The following is a 20,943-nucleotide window of genomic DNA, read 5'->3' on the forward strand; positions in this document are numbered from 1 at the left end:
TTATACAGACCTTGTGTCTTTTAAAGTTAGTCAAGCATAGCCCCTTGTCTGATCTGAACTAGTCCTTACAAGAAGCTGTTTCATGTTGAGAAATTGTTCTTCTGAATCTCATTTCTGTTGTGGCACTTGGCCAGCTGCCTTCATGTAGCTGGAATTAACGAGTTAACTGTAATTAGATTTAGTTATCTGATTGATATTCCATGCCATTATGCCTGCAACATCCTTTTCCTGCTCTGAAAGCCTGAGATATAATCCTACTGGTATAGCAGGGCGAGGAATTTACGCCTACTCAGATTTCTTTTTGTTCATAACATTTCCCTCTTTAGATTCAATGTTTTAATTCTTACTGACTGCCTCTATTCTGCTTCACCAAATGGCCAGGTAACCAGAAAAGCTTTATTTGGACTTTTAAAGGTATTTGGAGTTTATTGATAAGAGTGAAAATCCATAATTTAATGTCTAAATCAATCTTAGTCTCAGTTGTTTTCTGCAGAAACAACAATCTTAGCAAGATAGACAAAGAAGAGGAAAGTAACATAAGTTTACATTTTTCTGCTGTTGTTTATTTTCCTGTTACATCTTCTCTTATGGAAGCTCCAGCCACGCATCGTTAGGAGGAATATAATGAATAAATGTGTGGGTGAAATGTTTCAGGAAAGCTGTGAGGCATGCTGGAGACTGAAGCCCAGAGGACACAGGCTGAAAGTGCAAACCATTCCATATTTTCAGAAAATTAGGAACACAGCCTGCTAGATATGAAGGGAAGTTTGGCCTGAGGGAGGTTATGCAAGGGCGGTCACTTCCCCCCATCCGAGCACTTTCCCTGGGCTGCATTCCTTCACGTTATGAACTTTAGTTACACAACCTAAAGCAACTGTTATCTTGATTCAGGCAATATTGCCATGGAAATTAATGACAACTATTGGAAGTCCATCCTTTACTATTAATAATAACTAACTGAAAGTGCAGTTGTTGTGAGCAGTGCAGGGCGAATGCATATGAGAAAATATTCAAAATGCCTCTCAGCCGTGCTGGAATGCAGCTCAAGCTCCTGGAATTTCAGCAGGCAGGAACTTGCTCTGGTTTCTTTTGTTTGCATCCCAGGCAGTGAAGAAAAGTGAAGCCATCCTGATTTCTTACTGTCCATCAAGTCTTATCTTCAGAGCTGCTGTATTAAAGAGAGGAGATTGTCAGCAGTTCATGACAAGAGAGAATGTGTTCACTCAAGGTCTTGCTGCTAAGCTGTACATTTATTAAAATAAGTGGAAAAGGGATGAGAGTTTGGGTTCAGACACACTGAAGTGCTTCAAGAGCCATTCCCTCACAAATCAGTCCTGTCTGAGTCAGTGGGATTTTTTATGTACTACTGGCTGCATTGAAATAAATACCTGCCTCCTAAACCTTCAAAGCCATGGAAATGGTCCCAAATGATAACACTGCCAGCATGATGGAAATAATAATAAGCATGATGAGTGACAAACAGTTAATGGAACAGAGTTGTGCCCTGGGGACATTGATTCTGGTTTGCACAAAGTTTTTATTTAATGCATCACGGGTATTTCACTAGGTGTCACCATTTTTGCTTTACCCTTGTCAGTCTAGGGAGAGACAAACTGGTAAAGCTGGGTGTGAGGATGTGTGAACTCCTTCACCCCTCTTCCCTTAAAATTAACTGTGACCCCCAGGTTCAGCCCTCCAGACACAGACCTGGATGTGCCCATCCATTACAGCTGTACATATTTTTGTGAGCTCCCTGGACAGCCCATGCTGGGAAACAGTGAACAGCAGGAAAAATTTCTCCACTTATCTCTGGAGATCCTAAAGCCCTTTATAATGGCAGGGAAGACACTAATAATCCCAAAATGCAGTATAAATGCTGAGGTTCACGAAATGCCACAGGATAAGTCTCACAGAAAGTCAGTATGAGAAAGGAGAGCAGAGCTCCTCACTTCCTGGGTGGTTCCCTTATTTCCAGGAATTCCTGCCTTTTAGCTCTGCAGTAGTTTTCCACTACTCACCAGATCGGGATAAGGGTAAAATATCTGCAGACTGGCCTGTGTTCAGAGAGGGGATGTTAATGTACAATACCTAGAGGGTTTTACATTCCATGATGAGATTTTTATTCAGGATTAAAGCAGCCTTCGTTTACTGTAGTTTATTGCACCATAAGTGAAGCTGTATTAACTCCATACCACTATTTGATTTATCTGAGCTTTCCAATAGAAAAGCCTTAAATGACCTTGTAGACTGGAGCCCTTTATTTCTGGATGCCACAAACAGGCAGAAACATGTTTTTTCCTGTCTTCTCAAGTGACTGGTAGGAAAATTGAATTGTAGCCTGGGAGCTGGCCAGGGACACCAGCTGGCAGTGCTTGGAGTCCAGCAGCTGACATCAGAGCCCCGGCCCCATTGACAGCAAAGGTTACGCAGACAAACATTGGCAAATAGGAGCAAGTCCTGATTCATAAAATAGATGAGTTGGGATGAGCATGGCAAGTGTCCCAGCCCTTATTCCCAGCTCTCCCTGCAAAGCCTGGACCCATCCAAGGCTCCCTGCCTCGAGTCTGTGCTGCTCAGGAGCCGTGAGATGCTAAAACAAAAGTGAGCAGGTGGTGCAGGGGGGGCTGCTCGTACAGAGATAATGAAATGTGAGGAGCTGTGCAGTGGGGATGCTGGGTGAAGAATCAGATCCAACATTTATTACAATACCTGTGTTGGATGTTTGTAACACTGAAAAGGCTGATAGCACTGTTTTCTTGGGGGACTGTGAGGAGCAGGGGACACCCTCTGGGGGCTATTTTATCCCTTAGACATCAGGTTAAAGAGAACTCCATGACCTTTTTCTAGTAAAGAAAATAAAAGTATAGGGAATACAGGGAAAAACACTTGGATAATAATTAATTTGCTGAGGTATTTTATTGATGCTAAAGATGTCAAGCTCATAATACAGGGAGCTGGAGTTGTGAGTGAGGAAGGGTTCACTGGGATGTTGAGGATGCCTGACTTTTCTACTTGCCTTTTCAAACAGCCCTTGTGTCCATGTGCCTGGGAGCTGCCTGGTACCTGCCTTCCAGGGAACAGCCTGTTTCCAGTTGTCTCTTTAAATGACTTAAAGCACTGCCAGCATCTGATCACTCATTTCTTAGAAAAATAGGAGTCTCAGGCAAAGGCTCACAGAAACGATGAGTAAATTTCCTATAAAAATAAAAACAAAAGCTGTTTACCATCCCTCCTTCTAATGAGTCTGACAGTACAAATACTCTCAGCTGCTTCAACAAGCACTGAATCAAGCTGCTGGGTCATTCACCAGGTAGAAACTTTGTCCCTATTTGTCTCTAACATGTTGATAAATATTTTTTTTAATAAAAGAGGAGTAATAAGAAACACTTACTATTAAAAGTATTGCACAAATCCATCTTCTTTTAAAGGACACACTGACTCCACTAGAGCTGGGTCCTGTGGGCAAACACAGCAGCTTTCAGTGGAGCTCTGTCAGGACAAGTTGCCTTTGTGACTGCTGCTCCTCCAGCACCACAGTGCCTGTGTCTGTACAGCTTATTCCTTTGCCTGGAGGAAAACGAGGCATTATGAGGCACTTGCACACCAAAATAACTACCAGTATTGCTATTTTAGGGTTTATTTTTTAACTTGCAGTCTGTGGATCAGGCCTGTGCTGGCAGCCTTCGTCCATGTGAGTCTCAGAAGTTGAGAAACACAAGTTTGGTGACGCTGTTTGCAGACCCCAGAAGCGCTGCTTATCGTCTCTGATCAGCATCATGCTTTGCATGAATTCCAGCCCTGTATCCAAGGCAATCTCATTATTTGCTGTACACGCTCGATCTGCTGGCTAATTTCTTTCTCCTTCTCACGGGGGAGGAACCTTTCTGTGCTCCACAGGCATGCCTGTGTTTAGGAGATTAAAGAAAGCAGGCAAGACACATGAAGAATGTCACCCCATGGCGGCGGCAGCAGCCTGAATGGGAGCACAATTCCGAGCAGATGTTCCTTGCAATTGAATTGTCTGTGTCAGTGACTGAGAGCTCAGCACTCTGGAGGGGTGTAAGGCAGAGGGCACTGGCTGCAGCTGAGGAGCTGGCACAGAGCAGGCAGCAGCTCTGCTCATTCTGACATTCTGCAGCATTCATCAGTCTCGGCCCCGAGCACCGCTGGCTGCCTGTCCTGGAATTAATTTGGCTAATGTAGCGCGTGATGGAAAGCCACGTCTGCAATCTCTTTGCCAGGCAGGGCTGGATGGATTGATAGCATCCTCTGTCCCTGGTTAAGAGAACTCACAGCAGAGCTCCACTGAAGGGACACCCTCTGAGAGAGTGGCTCCATCCCCCAGAGAAGGTGTTTAACACCTCCTGGCTCTGGTGATTGTCAGAGGGAGCCTGAGGAGACAGGGAAGAGGTGGCACTGTCACAGCTGTGGCCCCTGTGCAAGTGGGAGGTGTCAGAGTTTTTTCTGAGAGCAGGTTTCAGTATCAGTCTCCAAATAACTTGTTTTGGCAAAGGGGATGGTCTCCAGCACAGGATGCCTATTTGCAGTCATGGTTACAAGCTGCTGGCTACAGGCTAATGTGTGGCCACTAAGTATTTAATTGTCTAATGAACAGCTGTTTGATTTGCTTTTGGTCACAATCAGGCTGAGTCTGAATTAAACAAGAGCCCTGTGATGGAAAGGACTGAAATGCTCCCAGACAGCTCCCTGGACAGAGACTGGAAACGAGCCCAGTGCTTTCCTTGTGCCCCATCCCCAACACCCCCCCATGCACACAGGCCCTTGTGGGCCTTTGCCACACCACTTCTGTGGGGAGCAAGGAAAGAGAGTGTTATGAAGCACCCAGGAGGAGGCAAGAGGCAGGTGAATATGGCAGTGGTGGGAGATGGGGCAGAACCAGCCCAGCAGAGGCTCCAGAGAAGCAGAGGACAAATCTGCCCAGCAGTTCGCCCAGAGACAACATCCAGCTTGGAAAGCAGATGAGGATGCACAATAGACAGGATGATATGAAAGGGACACCATCACCTATCCGTCAGAGCCCCAGGTAAATTAATTTTGTGTCACAGTCAGCAGGAAAGGAGTTTTTGAGGGAGGCTGAGCACCCCTTTAGCAGCAACCACTCAGTGAGATGCCCTGGGTGAGCAGCTGTGTGCTTCCCCTCCCCACCACTGCCCTGGCACGTTCAGGGACACAGAGAGAGCTGGAGCTGATTGCAATAAACCCATTAGCACATGGATGTGAGCCACAACACGGCACTGTGCAAACTAACCCAGAAGGACGTTTGCAATGTGGGCAAGTTAATTACCAAAAATAACCCCCAACCCATCCTGGCTGCTGCGCTTTGCCATGGGAACAATATTGTGCATGTGATCACATTCAGCAGGACACAAGCAGCCTGAGGGTCTTTTTGCATTTGGCTTGAAAAGGCTAAAAATAGACCCCAAACCACATTCCTTTTTTGCATTGCCATCTCCTCTGCCTCTTTCTATTCACTGGCACTTTTACATGCAAAGCAGGATTTGGGATCCAAGGCCCCATAATTAGACTCCAGCCTGGCAGCTGCAAGTGGAACAGCTGGAGGTGTTATTTTTATGGGTTATTAATTGACTCCATGAAAGCCCAGCAAACAGAGAGCCAGGGACTGCAGTCCACAGCCACATGACAAGGTCTTAGTGACAGGAAAAGATAAAATAAAAGAGAGAACACAGAATCCTAAAGCCGATTAGTTATAGCAATTTCTCCAAAGCTAAATATAGGGAAAAAATCCTCTCCCATCTTCAGCTCCGTTGGCGGAGATGAGAAAGCACAAGGAAGGAGATAGACAGAAATTTCATTTTTTACATAAACCCTCACGGGTTGCAGAGAGAAACTGCTGCTTTGGTGACACTCCCAACAATTAAATCCAGCTGTCCCTGGCAGCTGCCCCCTGAGCAGCCCTTTGGTCAGCACTCCCAAGTGCAGCTGCCCTGTCAGAACCCAGGACATTGCTCTGGCTGCCCTGGATGGCTCGAGTCCCTGGCCGGGGGCTCAGAGACCTTGTCATAAAGCCAAAGACACCTGTGCTTTTGATTTTAACCCATGGAGAAAATTACCAACTTTATGTGAAGATTTACAAGCCATGAGAGTTTAAGTAGAATGATAGTTAGTTTGTCACAAGGTAGAAAAGTAGAATTTTGGGGTTTTTAGAATGGGGGTTCAGAAGCCACGATGGAGGGATTTCAGTGTGTCTTGTCCTTCTTCTTTCTTCTTCTTAGCCTCCATCTTCTGTGTGATGGTGGCACTTTTGGATTGGTGTAGAGTAGAAAACAACTGTCTAGCATAGGTGATAGGTATTGGAAAATTATTGTAAATAATGTACATGTAGTTTTGGGTATAAAAAGATAACACCACCCTGAGGGTGGTCAGTGTGCCACAGACCAACCTGCTGGACAGACCTCAGCAGGTCAGAGAAAGAATGTTATAGACAACAGAAAATAAAAAAACCTTAAAAACCACATTGAGGAATCCTGACTCCTTCTTCGATTGCGGGGCTGGGAAATAGAGACTTTCTAACACCTCAGGGTCATCTCGACCACAGAAACTCTGAGACTGTCCTTGCTGCAGCCTCGCTGTGCTGGGCAGGGGAATGACACAGGGGAGCTCCCCTGCCATCCCAGCGCCCAGTCATGGCCAGGCTGGCACAGCCCTGGTGCCACTCTGCCAGGCACAGGGTGAACCTGCAGAGCCACCCCCTCCCAGGGGCTGAACCACCCTCACTGCCCCAAAAAAAAGCAGGACAGAGCCAGGAGACTTCTTGCCTCCAATCTCCTTCCTCCCTGCCCTTCCTGCAGCTGGGGACAGATGAAGCCACCTGGGGCCACAAGAGAAACCTGTCATCAAGAGCTGCACTAAGGAAAGGCTCTGGGTGCTGACAGCACGAGGGGATGGGATTGGGTCATCACCTCTGCAAAACTTATTGTACACCTAAGACCCCAGGGAAATAAATCTAACAGGCAGCTCCAGCAGAGGTGCTGAGAAGCTGGGAAACTGGCAGAGCATTTCAGATTTACAGGAAATTAATTTAGCCCTAGTCTGGATGCTGACAGCCAGCAAGGTACTCACAGCATATTGCTGGCCCAAGCTGTGGGGTCTTTGTCAGACCTCAGGTTTAACTTCTGAAAATAAATCACTGCTGTACAGCAGAGGTGAAGCAGCACCTGGAGAATCCTGGCATTCAGCATCCCCAAAGGGGAAGGGAAGGCAGTGGAAGGGCTGCTGCTGCTTGGGGGCAAAAACTCAGCCCAAGAAAGCCCCTTCCTCACCAGGAGGCAGGACAGTCCCATGTTCCACAGCTCCAAGACAGGGATTTCTTCCCACTTTCATCACCCACACAGCAAGAGAAGCACCAACCCCCCCCTCCAGATGTGTCTTCACAATGTTCAGTCATAGGCAGTGGTTAGAAGAGGGAGATATTTCTCTCCAACCTCCACCCTTGACACTAGACACCCCTCTGAGTGGGTTTGGGGTATTTCCAGTCCCTCCCATATTCCCAGCTGCACAGGAGACAGCTGAGGGAAACCCATGTTTTGCAATCTCACCCTCTGGAGAACATTTCTGTGATAAGCAATCCCCTTAGACATCCCTTCAACATGAGCATGCCCTCCTGGCCCAGACCCACCCCTGGGCTTGCTGCCAGGGCTGTTTTCCATGCCAGCCTGGCAGTGCTGGGACTGTCCTTGGGCAGGAAAGCTCCTCTTCAAAAGCCAGCTCTGCCTCGTGCTGTGAACTGGGAAGAGCTGTCAGAGCTCCTGCTGGGGGTCAGCACTTCATTCCTGTAGGATGGGCTTGGGGTTAGGCCTTAATGTGCAGCACAGCCTGCCCAACCCCCAAACACAGCAAGGCCTTGGGGCTTCCAAAACTTGAGTTTCATACTGTGATGGAGCCCTTCCCCAGGCTGGGGGTCCTCCAGGAGCAGAAGTGCCAGGGACAGGGGGACAGCCCCAAAATAGGGTTCCCGTGGGGCAGGCAGGGCTGGGTATCCAACCTCTGGGACACAGGGACCTTCCCCTCACCCAGTGCTTCAGCCCAACCAGGCAACACAGGAGCTGAACCCCACTGGAGGAGAGAAACCAAACATGCCACAAAGCTGTGGTTCTGCCCTGTGCCCCTGTGGTGCTGCACAGAGCCCCTCTCCACCCCCTTTAACCCTGCAGGTGGGCTGCAAGCACAGCAAGGGAGCTCAGCATCCCCTGTGGGACCCTGTCAGGCCTGGGGCACTGCATGTTGCTCCTGCATCCACAGGTGTGGCAGTCCCAGCTCTCTCCAGGCTATTTTCCTCAGTCTGTGCCATCTGTGCCACCATTACACCTCTCCACAGGATCCAAAGCTGTGGTTGCACAGGGACAGACAGCACTTGGGGACAGCAGGAGGAGAGGAGGCTTTTTCCAGGGGGTGTCACAACCACAGGTGACAGTGCTGGAGAGCAGAGAGCTGCTGGCAGCTGCCAGGGTTGTGAAAGTCTTTGGCCTTCATGGCGTGGGATGGAGATTTGGGAGCAAAGCACATCAAGTGAGCTGGAGACAGTGACATTTTCCTTCCCAGCTGCTCCATCCGTGCCCACGCAGCCGGTGGGATGACTCTGTGCAACTAATGATGCAATGTGATTGGTAAACAAATCATGCATTTGCACCAGGAAACAAAAAATAAAGAGGTAGAGGAGAGAAAAGAAAGAAAACAAGTCACATTCTGGGCTGGCAGCAGGCAGCAGTGAGCTCTTTAAAAATCTGCTGAGGAAGGCACTTGCACAGCACATGGTTTGGGCAGATCAATGAAGCTGCAAAGAAGCCTGGCAGGCACACAAATCCACTTTCTAATGAAATTTACAGCAAGTGGAATTTAGGTCACTACTCGGAAGCATTCAGTTTATTCCAGGCAGCTTTTAAAATATTTAAGAAATAGCTGTCAGATTAAGCCTGCTCACCTCTGACTGCAAAGTCCAACTTGGATCCATGGCAGATTTCTTAGCTATGGCTTAAAAATATATATTTTTAAGCTTTCTTTGCTTGCCCCCTCACTTTATTACCACAGCACAGTGATTGGCATCAACTCCTGCCACGCAGTCCTGGCTCTGGTGGGAGCTGGGAGTTGTGAGGATGCTCAGGCTGTGCCCGGCCCAGCCTCATCCATCCCCCCAGGATGAGGGCAGTGAGACACCAGACATGTCCTTCTTGTGCCCAAAGGACTTCAGCTGCTGCTGAAGGAAGAGCAGCGCTACAGCCAGACCTAAAAACAGCTCTTGAGGGAACAGCTAAAAGCAGCCTCTCAGCAGAGGTGAGCTGTCACCAAGTGGTCTGGGCTGCACTGCGGGCTGCCAGCGTTATTCCCAGATGTCACACTCCAAGAGAGCTGCCAGAGCATCTTCAGTGGGGGGTTGAGGGAGAGGAGAGGTGGCAAACAGGCAGTTCTCTGGCTGTTTACCCAGCAGAAGTGGCCACAGCCTTCAATCTCCACACTCACAATTCCTGCAGAGATCAGAGCAGGCCAGACATTTCCACTTTCAGCAGGGCAAAGTTCAAACCCTTACCTAACACAGACAGTGGGAGCTGATTGCTGCCCCAGCTTCAGGTCCAGACAGGCACAGAGCTCAAAGTTCCTCCAGCCTCAGCAAAACCAGGAGCAGAGCAGGGGAGAGCAGAAGGCAGCCCTGGAGCAGGGCTGGGCTCAGTGTGAGGGGAGACACCCCAGGCACAGCCAGGCCCTCTCTGGGCTGTGCTGTGGAGGATAAAGAGGTTTCCCCATAGCTCACCAACCTGCCCCACCTTGCCCTCAGCTTGTTCCCCACAGCCTTGGCATCACCATGCCCATAGGGAGGGATGCTCCCTTTCCACAGGGTCTGACCAGATCCCAGCACAGCCCCAGTGTTTGGGATTTGGCCTGGCTGCAGTTGAGGTATAACACAGGTTCCTGTCTGCCTCCTTCCTCATTACACACATAAATCTCCATTTCATGCTCAGCTGATAGAGGATTTGGTTGGCTGGGTTATGATCCTGGCTGCTGCTCCACGGCTGGCTCTGCACCAGCTCTGGCACTGGGGGCACACGCTCTCTGACTTCCCTCCCATCAGCACTCCTGGCCATGGATGAGCACGCCAGAGCACGCTCAGACACCATCCCTGTGTCCATCCTGGCCGTTGTTCCCCCTCATTGTCTCTCCTGACACAGCTCCATATCCATCCCTCAGCTCTCCTGTCCCTTTTGCTCCATTCCTTGTCCATAGTGACGCTATTGAGTCTGGAAGAAGCAATCCTTGGATATTACCCAGCTCTCTGGGACCCCTCCTCCCTCTAGGACATTCACCCATAGGATTCCTCCAAGAGGGTCCCTGGAGATGTCAGTTGGCTCTTCCCATGCCAGGCTCTGACTGGACATCCCTGGCAGCACATGGAGGCCTCGGGCCCTCCTGACACCACAGAGCTGCACAACCCACCTGTCTGTGGAGCTGCTCCCCTCCCAGATGGATCCACCTCCAAAATGTCACAGACCCACACGGTACCAGCAGCTGCAGAGGAGCCTTCTCAGGATTTTGCTGCTCAGTGACCCCAAGATGTGTTAGAAAGTCTCTTTTTCCAGCCCAGCAGTTGAAAAAGGAGTCAGAACTCTTTAGTTCTCAGTCTCAAGGTTGTTTATTGTATCTTATCTATGAAATTCTTTCTTCTGGCCTGCCAAGGTCCATTCAGTCAGAGGCACTCTGCCTGCCCCCAGAGTTTTTATACTAAAAACTACATGTACAATATTTACAATTGCTTCCCAATAGCTATCACCTATGTTAGACAGTGAGCTTCTACTCTAAACCCATCTAAAAGTGCCAACATCACAGCAGAAGATGGAGGCCAAGAAGGAGAAAAGCTGGACACACCCAGATTCCTCCATCACCCCCTGAACCCCCATTCTAAAACCCCCAAAAATCTATTTCTCACCCTGTGACAAACTGATTATTATTCTATTTATATGTTTGTGGCTTGCAGATCTTCACATAAGGCTGGTAACTTGCTCCATGGGTCATAATCAAAACCACATCCTGGCATCCTGGGCTCTGTGCCAGGGTCTCTGAGCCCCCTGGCAGGGGCCCTGGCACTCCAGGACAGCCAGAGGGATGTCCTGAATTCCAACATCCCCTGTGTTCCTCCACAGCCACAGCCTCACCTGCTCACCCAGCTCCCTTCTGGGTGCTCCTTTAGGCACTCAGTGCTGCAGCAGGGCAATGCTGGGTCCAGTTCTGCTCAGGATTTTGTTTTTAGTGAGACACTTAGAGGCAGAATTTAGCAAGGAAGAAATCCTACACCTGGCCAAGGAGCCAACCTGGAGCTGAGCAGCACATCCTACAAGCACAGGGAGCACACACAGCCCTGCAGGCAGCACAGCCTTATGGAATTTCACTGCACACTGATGTTGGGCTTGGCTTGGGAAGGTTGCAGAGCAAGTGGAAATTCCCTCCAGGAAGGAAAATCTAGGAGCCAGGCTCTTGTGCAAGTGAAACAGGAAATTTGTCCCTGCTGTTTAGATAAATTTTTCTCCCCAAGAGAAGGGAGAGGGAACTTGGAATGTGCAAGTTATCCCTCCAGGAAACCTCATCCAGGAGCTGGGCTCCACCTGACCCAGCCTAGAGCAGAGCTGCCTCCCCTGCACACTCCAGCTGCTCCTCCTGGCTGCAGGCTGCCCAGGGACATCCCATGGCATGCCCCGAGCTGGCTGGCGTTGTGTAATGCAGCCTGGGCTGCTGCCAGGGCACGGAGCAGGATGTCCCGAGGGATGTAATCCTGCCACGGCCTCGCTGCCGGCACATCCGATAACACAAAGGCTCCCGGTTCTCCCGTTCCCGTGAAAACAGAGGATTCTGCGGCGCTCCACACCCTCTAGTGGAGGCGGGAGCTCGGCACACCGAGATGATCCCAAATCCCACAGCTCAATTCAGGATCCCATTGTCCGACAGCTCCCCAGGCAGGGCCGGGACACATCCTCAGGGTGTGACAGCCCCGGGGACAGTGCAGGTGTCACTCCTGCACAGCCACCTGCAGCAGGTAAAGCCCTCCCCACAGTGCTCAGGCACTAAAGGATTAAACAAGAAGAAAGTCAGCTTTGAAAAACAGATTTTATTCATGTTCACCATCCATTAGGCACAGCTGCTTTCTATAACCCACAGGAAAGCTGGAGGGGGAGTTTTTACAAGAGCATGGAGTACCAGGATAAGGAGGAATGGTTTCAACAGGCACAGACAAAGGTTGGATGGGGTATTAGGGAGGGTGGGGAGGCCCTGGCACAGGGTGCCCAGAGAAGCTGTGGATGTATTCAAGGCCAGGCTGGACTGGGCTTGGAGCAACCTGGGATAGTGGAAGGTGTCCCTGTCCATGGCAGGGGTGGAAGGAGAGGGTCTCTATTTTCCCTTTCAGCCCAAACCCTTCTATGATTCTGTGATAACCCAACAAGACCACACAGGAATTACCAAACTGCAAGAGCAGCTCTCACTATCCTGCAGAATCACCTCCTGCTCCAGCCACCTGAAATTAAAAAAACAAGATGTCCAGCCAGGAATGCTAAAGCCAGAGCCCCCATTCTATACACACCCATTCCTCTGGATCAGTGTTCACTGAAGCATCATCCACCCCAGCTCCCCCTAAAATCCTTCCCAAAAGCATCTCTACCACTTCCAGAGCTACATCACCCATCCCGCAGCAACAACAAACTGCAAAAGCACTTGTTATTTTGGCAGGGAATGTTTGCCAGGAGCCAGGATCACTGTGTGCCAGGCTGCCAGCACAGGCCCTCCCCTCCCCACACCTGCCAGGGCACACAGCCCTGAGGTGTCCCCAGGTGAACCCCCCTGCAGGAGACAAACCAGACATGAAAACAAGAGAGCAAAGTACACAACTTCCAACAAAGCCTTACATTTGCTCAAGTGCAAAAACCACCTTATCACTGTTCCCTGCTACGTGGGGAACAAAGTTGCAACTCAAACAGCATCTAGTGATAAATCAAGTAGCCAGGTTCTCATTTCCATACCTGAGAGAGCACCAGTTTGACTTCACAAAACATTTTCAAAAGAAGACTCAGTACACATTAAAAAACCCCAACCTAACCCATTTTTCCCTGCATTAGGGGTGCAGCTGTTGTTTGCAGTATCATACATGACCATCAAAATGCTTCATGAATGTTCACACCTGTTACTGCACAGGTGAGGCCCAGCACGGAGCCCACCTGGGAGCTGCTCTCGGGCACGGGTGAGGCTGGCTGGCACCACCCAGCAGCCCTTCCCCAGCCCACAGACCCTACCCCTGCCCAGGGGAGCACCAGGGCTCCCACAACTCACCTGCTGCTCCCTCACCTCAGCAATGGCAGCACCCAGTCCCGCCTGTGTCACCATCTGGGGCTGAGCCCTGGCAGGAAACCCTGGGACACACAAAGTTCTGGGACACTCACAGCAAAAACAAACCCTGCTCTGGCTGTTGCAGCCCCCTCCCCACCACACAGCTCACCCCTTACACCCCACGGGCCCCACTCTGCGCTCCCACCCTGCTGTGGGCCCAACACCTCCCCAGGGAGCAGCCACACCCCAGAGCTGTCCTTGCACAGCACCCCAGCCCTCCTACAGACACCCTACACAGTCCCAAAGCCCCCAGAGACCCCAAACCCTGCAGCCCCCAAAGCTCCAGCCCCCCAAACCCTGCCTCTCCCAGCCCCCACTGCAGCTCCCCACTGACCCCCAAGCCCTCACTACACCCCAATATCCGCCCTGTACCCCGACAGCTGCCTCCCCCAGCCCACCACAGAACCCCACACCCTGTCCCCCCAGGCCCTCACTACCCCTCTTCACTGCATCCCAAGCCCCCCAAACCGCCTGCTCCGGCCTCCTCACCGTCACCCCTGCCTCCCACGCCATCCTCCAACCCCACTGCAGCACCCCCTGCAACCCCACAGCCTTCCCCCCATACCGCAATACAAGCCATTCTGATCATAAACCCCCCTGCACCCCCGAATCCAGCCGCCCCCAGACCTCCATGCCCTGCACTCCAGGACCTCGCTTCCCCCCCACTCCGCACCCCAAACCCTGAGTCTCCAATGTCCCCCACCTCCCACACCGCCTCCAGCCCCTGCTTACCCCGCACCCCCATTACCGCCCTTCCTGCACCCCACACTCTGCCCCCGACCCTCATCACCCCCAGCTCTCCAGACCCAACTCCATCTCCCCCAGCCCCCTCCCCGCACCCAACACCCCACACTCCTGACCCCCAGCTCCCATCCAGCCCGCCATAGCCCCGGCCTTCCCTCAGCGCCCCCGTGCCCGCCATGGCCCCCGGCCTTCCCTCAGCGCCCCCGTGCCCGCCATGGCCCCCGGCCTTCCCTCAGCGCCCCCGTGCCCGCCATGGCCCCGGCCTTCCCTCAGCGCCCCCGTGCCCGCCATGGCCCCCGGCCTTCCCTCAGCGCCCCCGTGCCCGCCATGGCCCCCGGCCTTCCCTCAGCGCCCCCGTGCCCGCCATGGCCCCGGCCTTCCCTCAGCGCCCCCGTGCCCGCCATGGCCCCCGGCCTTCCCTCAGCGCCCCCGTGCCCGCCATGCCCCGGCCTTCCCTCAGCGCCCCCGTGCCCGCCATGGCCCCGGCCTTCCCTCAGCGCCCCCGTGCCCGCCATGGCCCCCGGCCTTCCCTCATCCCCAAGCGGCCGGAAGCGCGGCCCAAAGGGCACCGAGAGCAGCCGCGGGCCGGAGCGCCGCGCAGGGCACGGCCCGCCAGGGACAGCGCCCTCGTGTGGCGTGAGCTGGGACTGCAGCGGCGGCCGGGAGCAGCCGGGAACGGGAGGGGAACGGGAGGGGAACGGCTGGGAAAAGGGAGGGGAACGGCCGGGAGCGGAGCCCGGGAACGGGAGGGGAACGGGAGGGGAACGGCTGGGAAAAGGGAGGGGAACGGCCGGGAGCGGAGCCCGGGAACGGGAGGGGAACGGCTGGGAAAAGGGAGGGGAACGGCCGGGAGTGGAGCCCGGGAACGGGAGGGGAACAGAGCCCAGCACTGTGGCCTCAGGGCCGGCAGAGAACGGGATCCCGTGCAGCTCGGAACGGCCCGGAGCTGCTGGTGCAAGGGGAGCCACGGAAATGCTCCGGGGCTGGAGTTACAGAGATGCTCCAGGGGCTGGAGCTTGGGAGATGCTCCAAAGGCTAGAGTGATGGAGATGCTCCAAGAGCAGGAGTTATGGAGATGCTCCAAGGGCTGGAGTTACGGAGATGCTCCAGGGATTGCAGCCCCTCTGCTCTGGAGCTGGGCTGGCAGAGCTGGGGGTGCTCACCTGGAGAAGAGAAGGCTCCAGAAGAGCTCAAAGCCATTCCAGGTCCTGAAGGTGGCTTATAAAAAGATGGAAACTGACTTTTTACACAGGCAGATAATTTAGGACAGGACAGAATAGTTTTACATTAAAAGGAGTAAGGAAGAAGCTCCTCCCTGGGAGAGTGCTGGCACAGGGTGCCCAGAGAAGCTGTGGCTGGCCCATCCCTGGAAGTGCCCAGGGTCAGGTTGTCTCACCTGGGACAGTGAAGTGTGTCCCTGCCCATGTCAGGGTGGAATGGGATGGGCTTTTAGGTCCTTTTCAACCCAAATCATTCCATCATTCCACTATGATAATCCCCCCCAAAGGCAAAATCTCTGCACAGAGAGTTCAGAGGCTGTTCTTGGCTGGAGCTGAAACCACTGGGCAGTTAATACAGAGTAAATCACTATTTTGATTTAATATTCTGCTGATGGTTCTCAAGGCTGCCTATTTATGTTGAATTGTGCTTCACCTTCAGCAACTCTGACAGTCCCACTCCTGGCTGGGAGAGAGGCTTTCAGCACAAATACAGGTATCTTTCAAGAAATTTAATCACAATTTTCCCTCCAAGACATTTTGGTATAAACAGCCTGGGAGCAGAAAACCACTCCAACACACAAGCAATAACCTGCTCCCTGATGGCTCATTAAAAATGAAGCAGTGTTTAGTTTTATTTCTGCAGTAACACATTTTAGCAGACCTCTTATAAAATATACATACAGGTCCAAGCTGTGCAAAACCTGGATGGGAGGAGCAGCTGGGAAAACCAAACATGACACCACCAGCAAACAAAAGCTCATTTTTGCCCATTAAAGCTTAGTGTGGCCTCTGGGTGCTGGCACATCCCCACAGGGATTGGGTGACACAGGGACAGGTTTGTGCCACCAGCCCAGCCCCAGCTGAGCCAGCTGAGCAGGAAATCCCACACTGAGATTCCCTGGAGTGGGTGCCTGCCCTGCTCAGAGCCTGCTCTGAACACTGAGCTCTTCATTTCCTCTGCCCTTGTAAATACACAGCAGGAGCGTTCTGCAAACACCCAGGAACATCTTCCCAGTCCCTGTGAAAGCAGAGGGCTCGATCCCTGCTTTGCACAAAGAATTGTGATGCAGGGGGATGAATGAAAGCACAAATACCCGCAGATCTGAGGAGCTGACTCTGCAAAAGCTGCTTTTGTGCTTCTCAGAGTACAAAGCCCTTCCCTGCTGCCCCTTGACCAGCCCAGGGCTCTCCCCTCTCCCAACACAGCCCCGCTTTTCATGCCTGGCTGGTTTAATGCTGAGCTCACAATGCTCAGTGTTCTTTTTTTTCTCACAGATTTGTAGAATCTTTGAGGTTGGAAAAGACCTCCAAGACCACCAAATCCAACTGTGATTGCAGTGAAATCCGTCAGGGGTGCCAGGTACCCAGAGCACGGTGGGAGAGCCCTGGTGATTCCTCAGGTTTTGGCTTTTCTATTTTTCACATTCTGTGCTGCTTCAGTGTGTGGGTCTGGGCTTCACATGAGGGCATGGTGAGCTCTGTGCACAGAGCAGAGAGACAAAACAATTCCTGCTCCAGCTGGGCACCAAGGACAAATGATCCAAATCTCAGCCCAAGAGCACAAACACCGTGGGCTGGAGAGAGAAAAACAAGGATGGGACTGCATGGGCTAAAGCTGGAATGGGACAATGAACTGCAAGATGCAAATGGAGCAGAACTGATCACAGTGAGAGACCCTGTGTGCATTTTGGGACCATTTTGGTTCATCTTGGGTGCAGCCCTGGCTGGGCTCTTGTGCTGCCCAAGGTGGATCCATTGAGGAGGCCATTTAATAAATCCCTGCTCTATTCTTTGACTCTGTCCAGCTTCAGCTCTAGGTCAGCCTTGAGGCATCACTGGAGCCAAACGTGCAGTGTGGATGAGCCAGCCAGGCTGTGCTGGCTCCCCAGGCACTCTGAGCCCTCCCAGCCTTGTTTGCCACCAGCCTGGCAGGGAGGTGGAGGGACAATCCCAGCACTGTGGGCAGGGACAGCCACCACCCATTCCCTCCCTGGCCCAGGGCAGGTGTGTGCAGAATAAAAGCATTTCACACCACGAGTTTTATTTGTGAAGGTAAAAGCATTTCACACCCGTTGCTGCAAACCCTGCATCCTGCTTGTGAAAAACGCCAATCACTTGTTTTGAAAATTTTAAAAGTTTAATAGTAATAAAATGGTTATAAAAATAGTAATATAATTAGAGTAATAAAAATTTGGACAATTTGGATTAGGACAAGACAATGGAAACAAAGAGTTATAGACGTCCAGGTACCTCTTTCTGGGCAACATAAGGCTGAAAAAGGGCACACGTTAACAGAGGATTAACCCTTAAAAACAATAACCTGTTGCATATTCATACATCTCATTCATGATGCATGAATTCCATTCAAATACAGGATTCTGCCTGGTCAGTGTCAGCTTCTTCCTTTGAATCCTAACGGTGTCTTCAGGGCTGAGCAAGGCAGAAAGAAGTTTGTTTCTTCTGATAAGAGACGATAAAAGAAGTTTCTTCTGGTAATGGAGCAATAAATTCTTTTTCTCCTGAAGATTTAGGTGTCCTGTGGCTGCTCACTGCGAGTCCTTTCTTTAAAAAAGTATCCTACATAGCATAGTTTCTATTTTAACATTATGTTATAACCTAAAACTATATTTAATGCACTACTTAAGAAAATTAGTACAGCATAACTTTCTAACACAACACATATAATATTCATTTTAATATTTGTGAAAAGCCAATCATAAAATAGGCATTTTTCACACTGCTGATCCCCCTGTGCCCCCCTCACAGTTAGTCCTTTGCCTCCAAGGCTGCTCACACCCTGCAGGCTTCCATCCCTGCAGGCTTCCATCCCTCCTGGGTGCAATCCTGCCCAGCTCTGGCTGCCAGCAAACTCTGTGAATCTCATTTGTACAGCCCAGCTCAGGCTGATGGCAGGGACACTGCCGAAAACAAACATTCTTTTTTTTCCCCTTTTGATAAAAGAAAACATTACCTCTCCAAGATTTACACAGCAGATCAAGCATAAACCTGAATTATCTCCCTCCTCTCTTTCTCCAGGGAGCAGATAATGGGTGGATGTCTCCATCCCTCTGCTTTGTTCCTCATCACCCAGCTTGGCAGCGTTTTGGTTGCTATTATACCACGCTCACACCCCTTGACATTTAAAGGGCTGTTGTTTGATTGCTGTCACAGTCCTGTACGTGGATCCTTCAACCAGTTCCCTCCTCCTCTTCCCACCCATTATGGATTTTCTGGTTTACTCCACAGTAATTTGCTTTCCTCCTGCTGTGCTCCAGCAGAATGCTTTCACTGTCAGATGTGGGGTTTGTGCCACATCACACCCGAGCAGCTCTGGGCACATTGGAGCTGCCCTATCAGGAAAACTGAACAGCACATGGATCTGGGAACCTGGACCTGCTGGGGTTGGATCCTGCTGCCTTTGGGGTCACTGCTGTGGTGTGGGATGTGACAGACCACAGATATTCTGGTGGGGGTCTGTAGTATCTGCAGGCAACCCCGACAAGGGGAGAGAATGATGAGGAGGATTTCATTGATATTAGAAGGGTAATTAATTATTTTATAATACTATATTATTTTAAACTATATTATATTACATTGAATTTGTTAAGTATTTAATTTTGTATATAACTGTATAGAATTTTTTGACTTTCAGTTGACAGTTTTGATGCACACACATGCTTGGCCCTGATGGGCCAAGGAAACAAAACACTGTTATTTTGGGTAAACAGTTTCTAGATTGTATTCTACTTTGGTATAACACAGGTACAGCAAATAAGATAAGAATTGTTTTTTCTTTCTCTGAGGTTCAAAGAATGTGAAATATAGAAATAGTTTTGGAAGGAATTGTGTCTTGCTTTTCTCTGTGAAGAGAAATGTGGCTTTTTTCCTCCTGAGAAGCTGGGAGGCCTCAAGAACAAAATGTAAACATTGATTATCTGCTGCTGTGGAATGCAACAGGTGCATCTGTGATTGGTCTTGTGTGGTTGTTTCTAATTAATGGCCAATCACAGTCAGACTGTTTCAGACTCTCTGGTCAGTCACAGAATTTTGTTATCATTCCATTCCTGCTTTCTTGTCCAGCCTTCTGATTAAATCCTTTCTTCTATTCTTTTAGTATAGTTTTAATATAATATATACCATAAAATAATAAATCAGACTTCTGAAACATGGAGTCAGATCCTCGTCTCCTCTCATCCTGGGACCCCTGTGAACACCTGGGACACCTGAGCCCAAGGCACTTGAAGAGCACATGTCCCTCCCACCCCAGTGATGAGCTGAAAGTTCAGGGATCTCTGCCTTCACCTGAAAAACGAAGTGAAAATTCCCTGCTCCACAGAGCTCAGTTACATCTGGGATTACTCCAATCTCCCTCTCCTCTGTCCCCAGCTCCCCGCCACAGAGAAGGCTGAAGAGGTTTGTGTGTCTAATAAATTGTTCTTCAATTGTTATTCACTTGCTTGACTTGCTTGTAGAGAAACATCCCTGAGCAAATCCAGCTGTGCTGGGGAAAGAAGTTTTCTCTCTCAGGCACTTGTCAGTGTCCCCAGCTGGAGGTTCCTCTGCCCTCAGCCTGCCAGCTGGGCAGTTTGTGTGCAGAGCCAGCAGAACCAGCTGGGCTGGTGTCCTCCACTATGAAGATGACAAATCCAGAGCTGGTGGCCTGCTGTGACCTGCTGAGGAGCACTGCTGTGGCCAGGACTCTGCTGATTGCAGCATGTCCCCCTTGCTGCCTCCCACCTCCCAGGGGCTGCTTTTTTATTGTAGAATAGCTCATTGTGGCAAAATTTCTTCCAGATCCAGTTCTATGTGGCTGTGCTTATTGTATTTGCAGGGTGCCTTGTGGCAGGGAGGAATGATGCATCTGACTCCATGTTCTCAAAAGGCTAATTTATTATTTTATGATGCTATATTATATTCAAGAATGCTATACTAAACTATACTAAAGAATACAGAAAGGATAATTACAGCAGGCTAAAAAGATAATAATGAAAACTCAGGACTCTCTCCAGCTTGGCCAATAAGTCAAAACAATTCACATGAAACCAAAGAAACAATCACCTGTGGATAAACAATCTCCAAACACATTCCAAAGGAGCAAAACACAGGAGAAGCAAATGAGATAATATTGTTTTCCTTTTTCTCTGAGGCTTCTAAGCTTCCCAGGGGAAAAATCCTGGGTGACGGGATTTTTCAGAAAATGTGAATGCCACAGTGCTCTATCAGAATAGTTCACATGAGACTCCATTTATTCCATGGTGGAAAAAAGCCCATTTTTTATTCACATAACTCCTTTTTATACAGTTTTACAGACCTTGTGCAGGACTCTAGTTGGTCAGGAGCTTTCTTGCCAATTACTTTACTGGTTAGTAAAAGGTATTTTACTTGTCCATCAAATCTCTATATTCTTAAATTGTTTACATATTTTCTTCCCTGCTACTCATGGGATAGAGTTAATGTTTATGCATGTGCTAGTTGTTTTTCACCCAGAAATAGATTGTTATGTTAACAAACTGTTCACACCAGGATTGCTTTCACATGGGCACTTGCAAACTGCTAGCTCGACAAGGCCAGGCACTGATAT

The 20,943-nt window shown here is 50.2% G+C and overlaps 1 non-coding gene across 1 annotated transcript; it reads right to left on the reverse strand.

The window, feature by feature from the left end:
* Positions 1-13,139: 13,139 nt before the first annotated feature.
* Positions 13,140-13,295, reverse strand: LOC132082078 (small Cajal body-specific RNA 16). Its single transcript, XR_009419769.1, has one exon. It is a non-coding gene; the product is annotated as a small Cajal body-specific RNA 16 (non-coding RNA).
* Positions 13,296-20,943: the final 7,648 nt, after the last annotated feature.

This window comes from Ammospiza nelsoni, chromosome 19 (assembly GCF_027579445.1).
Source record: "Ammospiza nelsoni isolate bAmmNel1 chromosome 19, bAmmNel1.pri, whole genome shotgun sequence".
Lineage (NCBI taxonomy): Eukaryota > Metazoa > Chordata > Aves > Passeriformes > Passerellidae > Ammospiza > Ammospiza nelsoni.